The sequence below is a fragment of the Lepisma saccharinum genome, chromosome 25 (assembly GCF_977018435.1).
Source record: "Lepisma saccharinum chromosome 25, izLepSacc3.1, whole genome shotgun sequence".
In the NCBI taxonomy this organism is placed as follows: Eukaryota; Metazoa; Arthropoda; class Insecta; order Zygentoma; family Lepismatidae; genus Lepisma; species Lepisma saccharinum.
This window is the reverse complement of record NC_139253.1, coordinates 41,859,966-41,880,808: the sequence shown is the minus strand read 5'-3', so window position 1 is coordinate 41,880,808 and position 20,843 is coordinate 41,859,966. Positions and strand designations below refer to the sequence as shown.

The following is a 20,843-nucleotide window of genomic DNA, read 5'->3' as shown; positions in this document are numbered from 1 at the left end:
ACTGCTAAAATGAAGACGCTGTACAGAAATATTATGTACACAAGATAAATTCTACACTCTGTAATACTCGCTCATGCTGGTTTATCTCATTCAGAACTACCATTACGTCTTACTTTTATAACTTTAAAGCTAGTATGCTAGATCTTCTATGACTAGTTTCTAAAGGGTTTCTAATGTTATTCCGACATTCTAGCGAATAAAATACGGTCAAACTACTATAGTAGACATTATTGGAAAGTTCCATGCTTCATTTGATATGTAAAGTTGGCCTTCCGTTTTCTGTTTATTTCTAGTCATTTAACGATAAATTTCCATTTCTCTTGTTAATGCATGTTTTCTACTTACATCGAAATGTCAATGTTCTGTCCAGATTTGGAAAATATTTTACACAAATCCCCTTGTTTCTTTAAAAGTCAACATAAATTTTGTACTCGCACCCATGCTTTGTAGCTTGATTTTTAATCCGGCGAGACAGCGTTGCCAAATTTAATGATTCCAGGTGGGAATAAAGCTGGCCGTGGCTCACCTCATTTCCTCGTCTAGTTTGCTTCAATTTTTGACACTATACGGCGTACGGTTTTGGCGATATCGGGCGGGGCCACGAAGGGAGTGTCCTTGGCGATCAGCCAATGGCAGGAGTGCAACGTTGTATAGTTACAAACTGCGGGGTGCAATTTAAACGCCGTGTCCTGTATTTTTCTTGCGCGCAAGTCGTTTTCATAAAACTCTCCACTTTAAATTTCATCATAATATGGGGCAAGACATTTTGAACCTGACTATCCAAGTCCCATAAATTTCCGTCGCCGGAATTATCGTTTCTTGAGGAAACACTGGTAAACAACACGTCTCAACACACACACACTATGACTCTTTCATTTTCCTTCCGTTTGTTTTTTCGATGCCACCGTGTTGACAACTGAGTTGTGTCTTGGAAAACAATGGGTGTTAAATTCTTCTCAATATACTCAATGACCCTTCATTGTCGTGGGCGTTCTCGATCATTGCGAGTCTGAGCAAGTTTAAATTCTTATATGCTGCAGCGATATGATATTATAATCCTGTGTAGAAATATTCACTGTATTATTTCACTGTACTCATATACGTACACTGTGTATGCATTATATAAATTTAAAAAGTTGCATATTGGACACAGCGAATTCTCTTTTTCCCTTCCGCAAGCAGTTAGTTTGGCAACAGCGCAATAGCTCTGGCTGAAGTCATGTTCCTTCTAAAAGCGTACACCGTATAGCCATGGACGTCCGCAGGATTTTCTCCAGGGAAGGGCAAGGTAGGTATTTTTTCCAGGGGAACAAACAAGGCACATTTTCCGCAATAATAGTGTTGTTTCCTCAAAAAAGATTGCTTAAAATTGACTGTATCATGTTCGTGCAATAATTAATACGTATTATTTTGGCTGAAATAAAATTGTGTGAAATATATAATTTTTGGTTGACTTTCATTTTCCAGGGGGGGGGGGCACGGCCCCCTCTTGCACCCCTTACGGACGCCCATGCGTATAGCCTATCTGGGTCAACCAAACCAAAAAAATTCACAAAGACTGGAAAGAATTGGAATTTAATCCCAACAATTACAATTGCAACAATGCTCATCGAAACAAAGAATTATTTGAATATCGTTGCTATAGTTTAGATTTAGTTCTAATATGAAGTTAATCATTAAAAAGCAATAGCTTACCATCAAGGAATATTGTGTTTTGCAACAAACCTTGACCTGTAAAGGGGTGAGTACAACAACTTTATTATTAAGTTATTTAGGATTATTGTAGTCTGTTTAGGAATGACAGAGTATTGGTTACTTATTTACAGATTATAATCAATAACAGTTATTGTAATTACATTCATAGATTCAATTTTGAGAGCCTGGTACTAAATACTTTTAGCTCCCTTCAAAAATACAGCAATTGAAATAGCTACTAGATCATGCAAGGTAAAAATCGGAACGTTATTAACTAAAAATTATCACTATATTATAAACATAATATATAATTGCAAAATGTATAATATGAAAGAAAAGTTTCAAAACATGAAAATGCACAAATCTAATGGAAAATGTATTTTCTGCAATTAGACTACTCTTACCAAGGTATATAAATCGAAATAAAGTTGCTCTACGTGAGAAATATTTATGTTAAACATTCACTCCGCCATCTGGCGACTGAAACTAAAACTAAGCCTCTGCCAAACCATAGAACGTGACGATCCTTTCAGCCTGAGCGCTTTGCTGATGCAATTGCGATTTTTTTGGGGCTGAAATTCAACTTTCCTTCGCTAGAGGCGCTCAACCCGGATACAGCAAACTTTGCATGTGCACCTGTGTGCATTTACGCTGGTAGTGAGTATTTTCAGGGGCATCAATTCTTAGAAAATGTTGGATGCGCTCAAACACTTGAGTTGTAAATTCACAAAATAATCTCATAACTTCTCCTTTCGTAACACTAGGGGAAGTATTCTTTGCAACACTGGGAGGCTTCATAGGAAGTGAATTTTCTTAAAGAATATTTCCAATTGGAAAAGACAGGTGATAGGGAGAAACCGAAATCGATAAGCAAATAAACAATAACGTGCCCAAGGGGGAGTTGATGAAGGTCATAAGCCTCCCCCCTTTATCCAGAACGTCAAAGGCAGAAAAATATGACAAAATGAGAACTGGATACTAAAAGAAAGTAGACATAACACCCTCTTTTCGAAAATTCTGGGCACGACTCTGCAAATAAGTTATATTCTGTTTGTCTATAATTCTATCTCGTGCAACGCCTGACGGGAAAATGAACCAATGTGTGTCAATAAGCGCTCGAGTAAGCCAGATATGCAGTTTTATAGCCATTTCAGCGACAAGTAAGCCGTTTTAGTAACAAATAGAGATCCGCGCGTTGTGACCTGGACAACCTATTACTTCGTAAGTGTATCACATGTTTGAATACTTACTAGCCAGGCCTTCAACCTGGTTAAAGTCAGGGCTTGCATGTGGCGCCGCCTGTAGAGAAAACAATAACTTATTTTCTGGCGTTACATTTTTTACGAGTCTAAATTAAACTTGCTATGAAATTTGTTCCACTTAGGAAAACATAACCGCATTCTTTGGAACATATATTCCCCTAAAAATTATAACACATGGATTTTGGTTTGTTTATTGAAGATTGATTGATTTGCTTTAATTTACTTCGCTTCTTGTGCTACTTTTGGCTAATTTGCGAAAATGGGGATGAGTGATGAAATTAATGAATGGACATTCACAAACAGCCATGCTCAGGCCGGGATTCGAACCCAGGACCCCTGGCATCGTAGCGCGATATGCTAACCATTCCGCCACGAGGACCGACATTTGTTGAAGAATTTAGAATATTGGCAGACAATAATTTTGTCTTCTTGCGGGGTCCGTCATATCTCATTGTTCCTCGCACAGGAACTTAAACTATACGGCGTACGGTTTTAGAAGTGATATCGTGACCGTGGCGACTGGCTTATGGCAGGAGTGCAACGTTGTACAATTAGGAAACTTCGGCGCGGAAGTTAAACGCCGTGTTCTGTATTTTTCGTGCGTGCAAAACATTTTGATAAAACTCGCCATTTTAAGGTTCATCATAAGATAGGGCAAGACATTTTTCAACCTGACTGTCCACGTCCCATAAATTTCCATTACCTACAGCCGGAGTAATCGTTTCTTGAAGAAAGACTGGGAAACAACACTTCTCACACACAATAACCCTTTCAGTTTCCTTCCGTCTGCTTTTTTTCGTTGCCACCGTGTTGACAGCTGAGTTGTCCTGTCTTGGGGGTTCTCCAACATTGCGAGTCTGAGTCAGTTTGAGTTCTTACACAGGGTGTCTACAGATGCAAAATTCTTGACTTTTTCATGACATTTATTTTCCATTTTCTTGACTCCCACCCCCTTTTCTTAACATTTATTTAATCGCACCCTACTTAGGTATAGTTGGATTTGAAGAAAATATAAATATTCAATGGAAAGCCCTACCACAGATCCATGAAAACTGAAATTGTACTTTAACAAGAATTAAATCGAATTGTTAAATCCGCATTATGCACAGAAAGGTTAATCAGGACTGGACCTACAGTTTAAAGTGGAATCCGAACCACCGTGCAATGTGCCACCACTGGGTATTGAATCAGAGACTCCTTGTACTTTAACACGAAATTTAGACATGCATAATTGCATGTAAAAATTAATGCATCAGATTTAATCCTGAATGGGGAATAGCCACATTACTTACTATTTTTACAAAACTTCACACATACAAGAATGTAATTTTTAAGAAACAAAATGAACAAATCAACCTCAGCTTAATACAATTTTAGATTTCCAAACATTCAATTATATCAAACCCCAGTACACAAATACAACCATGTAAATTCATTATACTGTAAAAAATAGCAAAAATTGTTGACCACAAGCATAATTTCTTCACTTTTTCTTGAATTTCTTGACCTACCTGTTGATTTCTTGACATTCTTGACTGGTTATATGTTGCAGTGATATGATATTATAATCCTGTGTAGAAATATTCATTATATTATTTCACTGTACTCATATCCTACTGTGTATGTATTATATATAAAAAAAAACATAGTTGAATATTTGACACAGCGAATTCTCTATATTTCGCTTCCGCTAGCAGTTAGTTTGGCAACAGTGCAATAGCACTGTCTGCGTATTGGCTGAACTGATGTTTCTAAAAGAAAGTACAGATGTAGTGCAGGGGTATTCCGGTGTTAGGCTGGTGCAAGGAAATGACGTTCAACCAAGTAGACGATAGGCGGTGTTAAAGTTCAAAAGATTCAAGAAATGCCTGTCTACTGCTATAAACGTTCGTTTGATTATTTAGCACGCACCACGTGATCATACACAACACACTACACCTCTCGAGAACGTAGTGCAAACGGTGCAGACGCCAAATACGCTACTCCACACTAAATCAACGAAGTATACAACTTTTAAGGAAAGTCTGGAGAAGCGACGCGCATAGGGGAAAGCTTGTGGGCGGGGCCAGACTAGGTGGGGAAGGGTGCTTGATGAAATCAACGAAGTGCTGCGCGGTGTAACGGCCGTAAAGCAAAACGATTTCTGCTGTCAACTTCTTCTTTTATTCTCAACAATGGCCAGTGTATTGCTTATCGCGCGTTTATTGTCTTTTAAGAAAACAATGCAATGCAAGAACGCAAGTAGTTGGCCTGTAAATGGTACATAACTTATTTGTTTACACATGTATTGTTTTTTTTTGCACAACTGCCACCCTAAAAACCTAAAATTTCCTTGTGAATGAGCCTTCGCGGCGATTGGTCCCAAAAATTGGGGGGGGGGGGGCAAGGTGCTAAAACTAGGGGGGCAAAGACAGTATATTTCCCTTTGTAGATATGATTTAGCATAGGGCGGGGGCAAAAGTGGCGAAAATTGGGGGACAACTGCTCCCCTAATCGCAGACTCCTTCGTAATGCCTCTAGCGCAAACTCATCGCAGTCTGCAAATCGTTGAGCTCGTTTCGGATGCTTCTTGCCCGGCGTTTCCAACAGGGATGTTCCATCCTTTTCTCGCGATTGTTTCGCTTCCTTCCGGATATTATAAACGGTGGATTTCCCAATTCCCGTTAGGGCAGCTGTCCCCAAAACACATTCATTTACTGTTTTACCTTGTGCAAATAGGTTCTCGAACACAGTCAACACTATGCGGCGCTCTCCTGATGCGAGCTGACATGTTTACTACAGAACTACTGGACCGCGAATGAGCAGTCGAGTCGCCCCCTCCCGCGCATGCCCCACCCCTCCGCGCGTTCATTGGGCGTGGCACACACCCTTCAACGTGCGCCAAGAACACGTTCGCGTTCTCTTACTCCAGACATTCCGAAAAAGGAATATAGACGTTTCGGTGTTGCACCGTGTAACCAACTAGACGCATGAGTGCAGAGAGAGTCAAAAAGTGCAGCCAACTAGACGGGGATAATATGTACGAGTAAATAGGAGACAGACTGAAAGCCCACGGGGGGAAGGGGGGTGTTGAAGCAGCTTAGCCAGACGCTGCTTCTCTACTTAGCGCGAAAATCGATCACTTTTCCCCAGAGAAAGCGTTTTGTTTACGTTCAGACCTCAAAGCCGCATTGTGTCCAAACCACAATCCTATCACGCAAACTTTCTTCGACCAACGTGTGGGAAACGCCAATGCCCAATGCCTCCACCAGGAAATGCCACACAGCTCACGCACAGAAAAAGTTACACACGTGCACACACACACTCATTCACTTTCTATCGACCAAACAACTAAGTGGGAAGGGGGTGGATCGCGGATCGTTGCCTGGGAATGTGCGCAGTATTTCTTGAGGTAATGTCTTTACAGGCCTCTCTACTTAGGTGCTAGGTTCACCTACATGATTAATGGAGACACGGTAAAACCCAAACGTCAGGTTTTATGAGCAAGGAAATACAGTATGCGCCAAAATATACAGTACTGAAATTAAAAGACGAACATTACATTGTTGTCATCTGTGAGTTTATTTATCCTGAAAGAAACACTACATACACATTATTAGCGAGTTATAACTTCCTTTTCACTACTGAGGACACGAGCTGCTGGAGCTATGCCCCATCGACAAACGCACATGCGCGTTCGAGGTGCGCGAGTTTCAGTATATTTTGGCGCATACCGTATTATGCACTAATAACGTTTGCGGATTTATGCACGGGATCTGACCAGAAACCTGACTCTCCGATGCTACAATCTTGTCAGCTACGAAGGCGGTTAGTAGCAGGTGCCTGCAGTCTCGTATCACTCATTGCTTTCGTTTTGCAGCCAGCGGGCTGAGCTTAAGTTTGTCTGCGTAAGATGGCCGCATCTACTTCAACCAATGACTTCAACAGACAGAAGAACATCGCATCGGCTGCTGCAAGCGCACGCAGCTGGAAGGAGCATGGAAGTTGGCTCCAACTACAAACGAAAACTCGAGGTCTACTTTACACTTAAATCAGAGGCGTCTCGTGAACGCTTGCGGTGAATACTGCGCATACGTCAATTGTGGGGAAAAGGAAAGCTTGCTCTGCGACGACATTCATGAGCATTTCTACATTCCAATTTCTTCATATAGGAGAAGTATTTACTTTACACGAGAGCGCTGAACTAAGCTTATATTACATTTCTTGTATCTGAAGTGAAAGAAAGTATTAATTATTTTCCCACAATTGACGCATGCGTTACTTCAGATCAAAGAAATGTAATATAAGTTTAGTTCAGCGCTCTCGTGTAAAGTAAATACTTCTCCTATATGAAGAAATTAGAAGATAGAAATGCTCATGAATGTCGTCGCAGAGCAAGCTGTCCTTTTTCCCACAAATGACGCATGCGTTCACGAGACGCCTCAGACTTAAATACTACAAAACAAACTATAACTAGCGTTATTTGCTTATGGAATATTAATCCTTCAGGTTTCTGTAGCTTCTGTTAGTTCAACACACAGGCACCATTGCGTCCTAAATCTTATTCAAAAGTACACAAAATTACATGCTTTCTTACGGCGTCTTCGAATGTTTTGGTCTGACTTCTCCTGTTCTGTCACGTGACCCGGCTTCAGAAACAGCGCGCAGGGCTTACTCCTCTCCCTTTCTTACCTCCATGGTGAGTAGGGCCTCCCCCTCCCAGATGACGTAGTGGTAACGCCGTCGTCTTGTAATCAAGGGTTTTCGACCGAGTTCGACACCCGATTGAGGCATATAGTAGTTCAGATCCCACTGTAAACTGTAGTCCCAGTCCCAATTAGCCTATCTGCGCATTGAAACAAAACTAAAACAAACGAAGGCGGTGAGAGCGGAAAGATGATCATGAAAGTGAGTGAAAAAAGAACGAACAGCGGGTTATCTATGTTCTTGATTGATTGATTAGAATTATTTTACTTCGCTCTTCTGCCACTTTTGACTAATCGCGAAGATGAGGATGAGATATGATACGCTGAAAGTTATGAAGGGAAAATCACATAGAACACCCATACCCAGGCCGAGTTTCGAACCCGAGACTTCTGGCATCGTAGCGCACTGTGCTAACCACTCAGGCGGCTTATCCTTGTTGTCAATTCTCCATCATTGTTTCTGAGAGTAAAAATGAAGGAGTGACTCTCTTTTGATGTGAATAACTCTTATCCTCACTAAGTTTCATCCTTAACCCGTAGACATCCTGGACTGCATATAGGTGGGTTTCATGTCACGTTAGGATGCGCACAGACGCCATGTTTGCGGCCAATTTCATTTGTCGTTTGCAAGGGAATCCACCAGGTAGCGTACGTTACATCTGCACCAACTGCAAGTTTGTGTTAGTATCTCCCGCGCGCCCGATACAATTCCGTATGTTTACAAGAACTGGTCTCAATCATGGCTGCTCGAAGCCATAACGCAACAGTTTGTGACGTAGGTGGAACACACATATTGCAGACTAACGAGGCTCTGACGTCTGGACCCACGGCCAGTATAATCCTCTATGGGAATTCTGTTGTGTGCTGTCCATATGTGTGTGTCATTGTCCTTTCATCTACTTTATCATATCACCAGTCTTCATCTTCATCGTCGCAATTAACCAAAAGTGGCAGAAACGCGAAGTAAAATCATTCATTCATTCCTTAACCCCTAGAAAGTCGGCCTCCACGATGGCGCAGTGGTAGCGTCGTCACCTTGCAATCAAGGGGTCCCGGGTTCGATACCCGGTGGAGGCACAATTGGTTCGGATCCTACTTTAAACTGTAGGTCCAGTCAGGATTAGCTTTACTGTGTATAAAGTGGACTTAAATCTCCTCCTCGCTGGTTCTGGATGAAGTAAAAACAGTTTTATTAACAACCCACTATGTTTGCTTACGTAAATAAAACCAAAATATTAATATTATGAATTAGCTCTAGGAACATGAAGCGAAACATCCTAGACAAAAAGTTACCACAGGTTGACGAGGGAAAAATAAATATCGAAAAGTTTATTGGTCAATGTTGAACTCCACTTTGTACTCAGAAAAGGCAATGGGACCGGACCAGCTGTATAAAGTGGGATTCGAACAACTATTCAATGTGTCTCCACCGGGGATTGAACTCGGGACTGCTTGCTTACAACGTTTGGCGTAATCACTACGCCATGAAGAAACTCAACCAAGCAATCAAAGTTTAATTTACACACTCAAAACTTTCGAATGTGATTTTTCTTTCAGCAAACAATATACTCTTTTGAGTTTCGGCTTGACAAGAGCATGCTTGTTCAAAATATAATCTTATATAGTTTTGAATGCTAGGTGTACAGCAATTCTAGGGATGATTTTATGCTCATTTCGCATTTTATAATTTGGGCAAATCTGTTGTTTCCACCAGACGTTTGACGAGTGGTCGGCTTGGGAAACAATACTTTACCTGCTTTGGCTCGGTGGAACGCTTATTGATGTACAGTCACAGGCAATAAAATGGGCCACCTACATTCTGAAGTACTCGCTTCCCTACACGGCGTTATATGGGTTGCCTAACTCTAAGGCGGTGTTAGAAATTGCCATTGGAAATTTGCTATTAAAATCCACTCATCTCTATAGAGTTAGGCAACACACATAACGCCTTGCCCTAAAGCGAGTATTTCAGGATCTACGTGTCCCATTTTTATTTCCGGTGACTGTACGTGCATTGCACACGTCTTACCATATCTGTACATCTTTCTTCGTTTAACCACGTAAACATGTGATTACACAAGAATACGTTGTTTCATAATTGAGTTTATTTTTTAAGTCCAATTTATGCTAAAGGCTAATTGGGACAGTTTAAGTTTTAAGTCCACTTTATGCACAGTAAAGCTGATCTTGACTGGAGCTACAGTTTAAAGTGGGATCCGAACCGCTATGTGCCTTATCGCGTATCGAATCCGGAACCCCTTTATTACAAGGAAACGTCGTTACCACTACACCATTAAGGGGTCTCGGGCTCGATACCCGGTGGAGGCACATAGTGGTTCGGATCCAACTTTAAACTGTAGCTCCAGTCCCAATCAGACTTACTGTGCATAAAGTGGACTTAAAACACCAACTCAACAACAACAACAACCACTACACCATCGACAAGCCCAAATTTCATTTCTGGAAAGGGTGAGTTGAGGCATTTATTTCACTCCAGATCTTCACTACTGCTTTATTTCCAGTTTTTCATTCTTTGTATATCATTACACTACACAACTTGTAAATACAAACCATTCTGAAGAAGAAAAATCAATTGAAAGAAAGAACCGCCAAGACACGAGTTAAAAAGTACATAATTCAACTTTCACAACACGAAGAGTTTGGCATCATCGGGACAGGCGGCCCTTCCATAGATTTCATTAGGTCTTGAGCCCTACACGGTTCATTCTTGTTGTCAACCGTTTTCATTAGCTGATTCCAAGATATCGCAAAGGGAACTTAATTGTTGTTTCTGATTCATTCCTTCCATTTCTCAGCTTCGGCTGAAAAGGACGCTTTTCTGGGTCAAGATATCCTGAATCCTGCAGCGCTTGACCTGGAGAAGTTCCAAGTGGAAGTCGTCGGCGAGATTGATGTTTGTGGTTTAGCGAATGGGAAGTCTCAGCTCCGTACTATACGCAGAGAGTTTTCTTTCCAGTGAAACTTCTATCTCGTTCGTTCCTTTTATTCCCCCGGCCCAAATTCTCTTCAGCTAGAATGCATGGAGCATTGGCATACGAAAGAGAGGGGTAGCTTTTACGGCTGCAGCCCCTCCCGAAAATTTGAGAAAATGAAAGCAATAATGGACTCGAGGAAAGGACTCGAGTACCAAAGTGGTGAATGCAAACACGCCTTAAAATTACTTCCGATTATCATTTGTCCTTGGCTGAGTGGCTACAATGCCAGCGGTCCCGGGTTCGAATTCCGGCCTGTGCATGGGAGTCCTTCCTAAGTGTTCCTTCATCAATTTCATCATATGATTTGTTTAGGAGTGTAAAGGGTGGTCCTTTTAAGGACACTCAAATGCCAACTACACTTCCACATAACACATTCGGGACTGCATTTCCAGACCTGCGAGGCTATTTTCGCCGGGGCATGAGATCACCTTAACAGCGATCTCGGAGCAGTCAGTTCGTCCTTTGGTTCGACGGGAAATCCATTAGCTTGAATCCGAAGATCGGGAAAAGGCTCACATCACGGGAGTACAGAGATGACTTCAGAGACGGAGAGTAGGGGAGAGATATTCTCAAAGGAGCACCTTACGGCTATTTCGGCTAGCTTCTGAAGGAACTTGGAAATGACTTCCGTTCTCCCTACTTACCCCAGTTAATCAACTCCGGGCATATTAAGGAATGTTTGATCTTCTAAATTGTAGGGAAGGTTATGAATTATGAGAGGAAAGTACATCGTGGAAGCAGAAAAATTATATTATTTTTATGATTTTATAATATATTCCTGGAATTCGAAAATTAATTGGAAACTAGTCCAGATGAAAGTTACATTTGCCAAATACAAGTGCAAGATAACAAATACCAGTGGTGTGAATTCGTGCTTAAAGAGGTTCAATTAAACAGTAGGGCAAAATTGACAATTGACACGTTCATTGGTCAAAAGAACATGATTTAACTACCAGAGCAAATAATAAATTCACATGAAAGACTCGAAAGCATACACGTGATGCCTCTCAGGGTATGGGGTAATATCTCTCTTCGTTGTTCAAACCAAATAAAAGTCAAAGTTAAGTTTGCACTAAGAAAAAGGAAGTCTATTTTACTTCTTTGCAAACTAAATACTTATATGCCTAACATATAATCCATGTCACTCAAATAAATTACACTTCTTATAATTGAACTTGATCACTCTATTCAAAAACCGAGCCCGAACTTCAAAGTCAGGACAAAATACACTCGTAATTGCCATGGTAACAGCCCTTACAAGATAAGTATATACAGGTTAGTCACTATCCTGACGTTATCAGTGATAGGTAAATTACAGAAATAAGATTAAAGACCAATAAACATTTGCACAAGAGAAAAGATAATTAATAACAATAAATATTAGTGCAATGGGAAAGGACGTATCACAATATAGGCCACTTTATGAACAGAAATGCTAATCGGGATCGCACTTACAGTTTAAAGATGGATCCGACACAATACGTCCCTCCAAAGGGTATCTGAACCCCTTGAATACAATGCGATGACGTTACCACAACGCCATCCAGGAGGCCTCGGACAAAATCATATGCAGAACAGAAGACAACGTCGGGCAGAAACAACCGACAGTAAGTGGCACACGACAATGGCGACAACACGAAATCTTATCACATATCATTTATTGGTCAAAGAAATACCTAACTTGTTTCAGATATAACCTCTATTTTTTTAAAATTTTTACGAGAAAATTCGGTTACTCCCTTCCTTTGCATGGATTTTGTCGCTTTTTCTTTCTCCCAATAAAAAAATTAATGCCTTCAATATGTTTTGCTGCTGTAGTCTCGTTCTTTTTAGATCACATGTGCATACACGACACTTTTATCGCTGCAAAGTATTGAATCATAATTTGACTTACTTCTTACATTATACGTTGCACTTAGTTTTATATAATGCATGGTGATCAAATATAGAAAGAAAATATTAATCACGAATTTTTTTCTCACCGACATCAAGTTCTTTCTTCTTTGTTTCATTTAAAATATGGCAGTTATAACGTTAAAAACCATTAGAATATTAACTCAGAAAGAAATATCCTACAGACTTTTGTTGCAGATCTAATAGAGCTTCACTTTAATGCAAATAGATCCAAAACGGCGAAGTCCTCTCTATCTTTTTTCGTATGTGTAGAAATGGAATTCAACTAAACACTATCAACGACTGATATAATTTTATAAGACCACTTCAGGAGTGTAGGAACACATGTTTCAAAATTCAAGCAGGGATTTGAGTTTGAGAAAAATGACCGTCCATTGACGAATACATGCGGTTGCACTGGGTCTCAAAGAAAATCTCACCCAAGGCTCAGGAAGAGGTATAAGGTTAGACGTGTTGCTGTTGATAACAGAAAGTCTCCCACAACTCCGCTAGCCCCTGTATCCTTGCTTTTGACGGCTTATGGTAATTCTATTATGGAAGTGGATCGAAGCAGATTTGCATGTGAACAACATCCTGTTCACGCAATTGTGGAAATAATATTTGCATTTGCACATAAAAATAGAGATTGCATATAGACAGTTATTTTCAGTGTTTTATTAATCACACATTAATGCTAATACAAAAGGTAGAGCTATCCCCTGTGCAATGCATCGATTCATAAAGGTACGTAGGGGCTCTAGAGGTTGGATCTCACATATTCTCGATCTCGGCCATATTAGATGTGCACAACGGTCTGGCCACCTTTATTCTCAGCTAATACTCCCAGGTACCTATTGATTACAGAGGTGGTTCTAACCTTTGTATCGAATCCAGGCTTGGGCATGGGTCTTCTTTGTGAGTGTCCCTTCACATCAATTTCATCATATCACTTATCCTCATCTTCGAGATTAGCCAAAAGTGGCAGAAAAGCGAAGTTGAAATGAAATGTATCAACCTTCGTGTGACCGTAGCCCGGGAATTTTTTTTGTCGATACCCTGATCCCAACATTTTTACTCGTAAATACCTAATTTCAAAAGTACATAGTAATTTATGTGTAAATATTAAACATTATTTTAAAGAAAAATCCCCAGTCACTCAAATAATAATAATAATGGCGTGATCCCCCCCTTCCCCCGTAGTCCACACGTCTGAAACGCTGTCGTCTTGCAAGTAAGGTTTACGGCAGAGGGCATTGCATAGTTTTTCGGAACTGTACACCCAGCCCCGATTAGCATGTGAACAAACTGAACCTAAAAGTAACTTTGTCAAACTGTAAAATAAGTTCAGGCAAAGAGCAGAAATCATATCTTCAATGATACAAAATCACACAATGCGAAAGCGCCCACAACTCGCTGCGCGCATGCTCCACTCCATTTGCTGCGCCAGGGATCCCGGGTTCGAATCTCGGCCTGGGCTTGGATGTTCTCTGTGAGTATTCTTTTATCCTCGTCTCTTCGCCATGATCAGCCAAATCTGGCAGAAAAGCGACAGTGAATAACAAAAATATAATCAAATTTACTTTCGCGGATCATACTTTGAGATAAAATATCTCTGTTACTTGTGGTTTCTGCGCCTTGAAACAAATATTATGATACATTAAACATCCATATTGGTCAATTATAAAATCGACTAATTCTATAGGGGTCACAGTCCGGTCAGTCAAGGGTCTTAACAGAGTGTGTTAAGTGGTTGACTTCCCATCTTGCCAACGAAGTAACCAGGTTCGAGTCCTGTACTGAGCATAGTGTTCTTTGTCAAGTATCCGTTCATCAATTTCATCTAATCACCACTCATCTTTATTGTCGCGGTTAATAAAAATTGGCAGAAAAACGAGGCTAAATAAGAAAAAAATGGACCATATTATAATGGTTCACCTGGACATGTTTGGTGGTTCAGTGTAGTGTATATCAGTTCCTGCCAACAATATTTTATTATGTTCCTCTTTATCTATCCAATTTTTGTAATTTCTGCATTACAATCTGCACAAAATTTCGTAATGATAGCGTCGTCGCCTTGTAATCAAGGGGTCTCGGGTTTGATACACGGTGGAGGCACAAGTGGTTCGGATTCCACTTTAAACTGTAGGTCCAGTCCCGATTAGCCTTACTGTGTATAAAGTGAACTTAAAACACCAAATGACGCAACAGTCGAAGCAAAGTATGTCCCGAGTTCGATTCTCGCGTTCGAAATAGAGATTTCATCGATTTCGGTGGTAGGCCTAGACCTAAAGATGAGTCATTCCATGCCAAATCAACACAGATATGTGCAATTTTTAACCTGACCATCTCCGATTTTCATGAAATTTGGGGAGTTGAAACTATGCATAGAACTTAGTAACTATGAACATTTTTAGTCTCGTGCGTCTTGTAATTGTTAAATTATTCAAGGTCAAAGTTTGCAGAAATTGCCTTTTTTGAGCCCGCGTAGCTATACTAAATGTGCTATAACTCCGCCCCTATTTTGCCTAGGAAGCTCAAATAAAGATTATTGTACAGGGAATTGAACAAGCTTTCCAGTGATATATAACAAGCCTACCTTTGGATAAAAATATAATTTTGCCACGTGACCTTGACTTTTGACCTTGAATATCTCAAAACATGTCATCACCAAAAATCGTGAAAAAAATATATTTGGTCCCTCATTCCATACTCAAAAACATACCAAAAAATCATTCTGGGACTGCAATGAAATCAGAAGATACAAAATAATATGTGTAACTATGTGACTGATAAAAGCCCCATTACGTGAACTATGAAGAGTCAAATGTCCCTTAACACCCCCTACAAAATGTGAAGGAGTTATCCTGGGTATATTTGGTCATGAAAGAAATAGGTTAGGCACAGGGAGATCCCTAGCCGTGTGTGTAAAGCGCAGATCCGGCATATTCTTGACCGCCATATTGAATTCAACGCAAAAATTTCAAAGGAAAGGGGATGATGTGATATATCAAATGAGGCTAGAATTTCACGAGAAATGAAGTGACGAAGGTTTATCCAACATATATTTAACCAGCAAAAATTTATAACTGCATGCTTGTAACCATTTTCTCCTTTTCGAGGTGTTAAAAACAAAGCATTGGAATGCTCCTAACGTTGTAGGAACTCATCGAGATCACGCTGACATCTTGGGAGAGAAAGAAGTATACGCACCATTGCATATGATTTTAATCAGCTACATTCACCAAATAGTTGAATAGTGAAGAATATTGGGAAAAGTATCTCAAACAATTACGTGACACGTCCTTTGGAATGAAAAATTCTTCAGTGACGAGGCAAATTTTTATGTTCACGGTGAAGTTAATAAAAATAATATGCAATACCTGTGATTTGCTCAGTCGAATGGTTGTTGCTGGTAAGCTAATTATGTGGTATAATGTATGGCGAACGGAAATGGTTGGTCCATATTCAACAACGGAACCTTAAATGGTGAGGGCTTCTTGGATTTGTTAAGTGAACAGGTTTTTTCACCCTTGCTTACGGGATATGGCACTTTTCGAGAGTTTTGAAACAGGACAGAGTGTGACCACACTATGTAGACATTTTCGCAATTTCTTCATTGTAATTTTCTAGGTAGATTGATGGGCACACGGGGATCTATTAAAAGGCCTGCACATTCCCCAGATCTAACATCTTAGGAGGACTTTTACCTTTAGAAACATTTGAAGAGAATGGTGCATGCAATAAAAGTCCCTGATATTGACCATCTGAGAGAAGGCATAGTTGCTGCTTGCGATGATGGTGCACCTGCTACATTGCCAAATGTTCTATGCGAGTGTGAGAGACGTCAACGAGTGTGCTCACAGGAACATTGACATTATAATGTGCATATATCGTAAGTGAAAGATATGTGTATAACATTTTGCTGGCGTAAGATACGTTGGATAAACCTTCGTCACTTCATTTCTCGTGAAATTCTAGCCTCATTTGATTTATCACATCATCCCCTTTCCTTTGAAATTTTTGCGTTGAATTCAATATGGCGGTCAACAATATGCCGGACCTGTGCTTGACACACACGGCTAGGGATCTCCCTGTGCCTAACCTATTTCTTTCATGACCAATTATACCCAGGATAACTCCTTCACATTTTGTAGGGAGTGTTAAGGGACATTTGACTCTTCATAGTTCATGTAATGGGGCTTTTATCAGTCACATAGTTACACACATTATTTTGTATCTTCTGATTTCATTGCAGTCCCAGAATGATTTTTTGGTATGTTTTTGAGTATGGAATGAGGGACCAAATATATTTTTTTCAAAATATATATTTATTCAAGGTCAAAAGTCAAGGTCACGTGGCAAAATTATATTTTTATCCAAAGGTAGGCTTGTTATATATCACTGGAAAGCTTGATCAATTCCCTGTACAATAAGCTTTATTTGAGCTTCCTAGGCAAAATAGGGGCGGAGTTACAGCACATTTAGTATAGCTACGCGGGCTCAAAAAAGGCAATTTCTGCAAACTTTGACCTTGAATAATTTAACAATTACAAGACGCACGAAACTAAAAATTTTCATAGTTACTAAGTTCTATGCATAGTTTCAATTCCCCAAATTTCATGAAAATCGGAGATGGTCAGGTCAAAGGCTGTGTTGATTTCGCATGGAATGACTCAGATATAAATTTGCAACGTAACGCAGTGTTTATACTATAAGCACAAAATTGCCGTTGTTAATTCTTTATTGTAATACACATTGAAATTTCTACAATTTACTTCTTATCTTGAGAACTATCTTGTATCGCGTATTACCTCTTTTCACATTTGCCGTTACTTGTAGTGTCTGCCAACCAAAAGAATATAAACTACGGGATTTTATCGTAGTATTCAATCAATCTGGATCAACTGTAATTTTCTTTGTGGCTGTATACTTACATGGGTTTCACTCATGACACAAGCAACAACCAACATCATGCTCTGACGTCAGTGTGTGATACGCACCCACTTATTGTATCATTTTAAGTGTTTGATATGTCTAAAATGTTAATTGTCTATTATGACGTAATTTGTTTTGTTCAATTGGGTAGTCTTTTATGGTTATGGACTAACCTTAAAACATTCGATTGTGAGTTGTGAGGAGAGAGATATTATGGATGTTTCTGGAATAATGGAAGTGATTTTGGAAATGTGAATGTTTTAATTTGTGTAGTGGAGAAGTATTATGATCAAAATACACTTTTGTTTGTAATAAGAAGTTTAACTGTGAGTTCTAGTGTAATATATTAACATTAGCATATCCTTATCTGATTTCCCACTACCTGAAGGCTTCATAGTAGGCTGATAAGTCTCAAGCTCGCCGTTGAGGAATAAACGTAAATTGATCCTTTGAGTATATTCCGGGGAACGTAGCAGGTGTAAACTTTTTGGCGCCGCAACGCGGGACCCGATAAATGTGTTTGAGTAGGGTATGCAGAAGCATAATTTAAGAAGTGATCGTCGTAAGTTAAAAATGGATACCTTAAGTTGCTGTTCCGATAAAGGGAAAGCTGATGATGAAGAGGTTGAGTGCAACGATTGTAAAAGAATCTTCCACTTACGTTGTGCTGGTTATCCTTTGCCAAAATCGCAGTATAAGGGGGAAGAATTGAAATGTCTTATTTGTAAAGAGAAGGGTAACAAAGGAAGTCCTTGTTTGGAACAGTTGTTTCAAACCCTGATGGAGAAAATGGAAATGGGAAGAAAAGAAGATAAAGAGGAACAGGAAAGGATAAGAAATGAACAGGAAAGGATAAGAAAAGAAGATAAAGAGGAACAGGAAAGGATAAGAAATGAACAAGAAAGAATCAGAAGAGAAGATAAAGAGGAACAGGAAAGGATAAGAAAAGAAGATAAAGAGGAACAGGAAAGGATAAGAAATGAACAAGAAAGAATCAGAAGAGAAGATAAAGAGGAACAGGAAAGGATAAAAAATGAACAAGAAAGAAAAAGGAATGAAGAAAGAGGAGAATTGATGAAACTGCTCAGCCAAGATAAGGAAGAATTATTATTTAGAATAGAAGAGGGGCGAAAGGAATGTAGAGAAATTAAGGAGACTCTGAGGAAGGAAATTGCGTGTGAGAGGCAGCAAGTAGCTGAATTAATACTAAAGCTGGAAGAAAAACAAAAGGAGGATTATGAAAAGTGGAACTTAGACTTGACACAGGAGAAAACATCTAGAGAAGCTAAAGAAAAGGAAATGGAAAATGAAATTGAGAAATTGAGGGGACGAATAGAGAGTGTTGAAATAATTGCAAGGCCAGAAGTAACACAGGGTTCCTCAGAATTACTTGATAATTTAGAGCTAAATCAGAGAAGGCAAGAAAAGAAACTTGAAGAAGTTACGGAGAAAGTTGCATCTGTAGATAGGCAGGTCGATCAACTACAGATGTTAATGGCAGGCTGTCGGGTTCTAGAACCTTCTCAAAATGGTGAAGCTGTATTTCAACCGGGAATGAACTGTTCAACAACTAGAGGTGATTCCGGGGGGAAGATGAGGAAAAGAAATCGTTACTCGTCAAGTTCTTGCTCTGCAGTTTCCTCTAGTTCTGAGGAAACTGAAACTAGGAAAATTACAAAGCCCAGGAAGAGACATAATAATGGAAAGTCCGAGAGATTGGGACAGGATGAGATATCTCGTGACAATGCCTATAAGAATAGTTCCTACAAATCTTTTCGCATGTCTGATGTTAACGCTCTTTCAAAGTGTACTGGAGAGATTAATACTCTCTCTGCTGAGAGGTATTTAAAAGAGCTAATAACATACCTGGAGCTAATGAATGTCCCTATGATTTTTAGATTGAAGTTATTGCCCTCTCTTATGGTAGGAAAGGCTAAGGCGTGGTTTGTTGCAAATGAGAAGAAGTGGAAGACTTTTGAACATTTTTGTGCTGCCTTAGAAAACAATATGCCTCTGCTGATGCCAAGCAAAGGGAAATGCAGACGCTGAGAAACAAACGGTATTCGAGGAGCTGTGGCCTCTCACTTGAAGAATATTGCTGGGACACATATGGCTCGTATTGTAATCTTGTGGATAGCGTTGACCAAAGCGAAGCGCTGAACTTGGTTATTAGTCAACTTCCGCTGCGAGTGCGTCAGTTGGTACTTACTCGCGATCCACGCAACATGGACCAACTTACCAGCTTCTTGGGAAGATATGAAGCCTCGGAGCAACTTGAGGGATGGAGGACAGAAAACCCGAGATTCGAGGACAGAAGAACCAACCAAGCTAGAGTTAGGCAATTGACGTTCTCCAGTAATCAACCCAATTCAGCAAAGTTGCCTGCAGGTAACGGAAGATCTGATAATGAGAACTTCAGTGGTAGCGCTCGGCAAAGTAACAATCCTTCAGGAGAAGAAAATAGAAGCGGGTTCTACAGAAGAAGGAACTGCGAGGGATCACAGCGATCTTCTGGAGAAGAAAGAAGAACGCCATTCCGAAGAAGAAGTTCGTATGGTAATAATAATTTCTCCCCACATCGCTATAACCGGTATAGAGGTAACTACAATTGGAGGAGGAAAGAAAGTGCTACACAGACGGAAGATTTCAATAGTGGAGAAACTAGTGTTAAACAATTAGATGTTACCACTTGGAATACGTCTGCCCCGTCCTACACTCCAAGAAACTGAGAAGCAGTTGTTGAGTTGAGTGGATGGCCCTAGAGTTTTGAAAAAGAAAATTTACTCCATTTTCATTTTGTTAATTTTCTTTTTGTTTGTGGGAGGATGCCATGATACGCACCCACTTATTGTATCATTTTAAGTGTTTGATATGTCTAAAATGTTAATTGTCTATTATGACGTAATTTGTTTTGTTCAATTGGGTAGTCTTTTATGGTTATGGACTAACCTTAAAACATTCGATTGTGAGTTGTGAGGAGAGAGATATTATGGATGTTTCTGGAATAATGGAAGTGATTTTGGAAATGTGAATGTTTTAATTTGTGTAGTGGAGAAGTATTATGATCAAAATACACTTTTGTTTGTAATAAGAAGTTTAACTGTGAGTTCTAGTGTAATATATTAACATTAGCATATCCTTATCTGATTTCCCACTACCTGAAGGCTTCATAGTAGGCTGATAAGTCTCAAGCTCGCCGTTGAGGAATAAACGTAAGTTGATCCTTTGAGTATATTCCGGGGAACGTAGCATGTGGAATGCATTCGTTGTTGGGTTAGGCTTGTTAGGTTCAGTTTTCTTAGCATGAATAATATCTTATCGGTCAAGCCCAGAGAACTAAACCTAACAAGGCATTCCTCACAGACGTCAGAACAAGA

The 20,843-nt window shown here is 39.8% G+C and overlaps 1 protein-coding gene across 3 annotated transcripts in view; it reads right to left on the bottom strand.

Annotated features, from left to right (window-relative positions):
- The window catches only part of Cpes (Ceramide phosphoethanolamine synthase), a 116,080-nt gene that overhangs the window by 64,704 nt on the left and 30,533 nt on the right, over positions 1-20,843 (bottom strand). The window contains exon 1 of one of the 3 annotated variants that reach the window (XM_083111428.1): positions 2,100-2,207. The exons of the other annotated variants lie outside the window; for them this stretch is intronic. The gene's annotated coding sequence lies outside the window, so the exon portion shown is untranslated. Of the gene's footprint in view, positions 1-2,099; positions 2,208-20,843 lie in introns of those variants that run through there. 3 annotated transcript variants of the gene reach the window in all.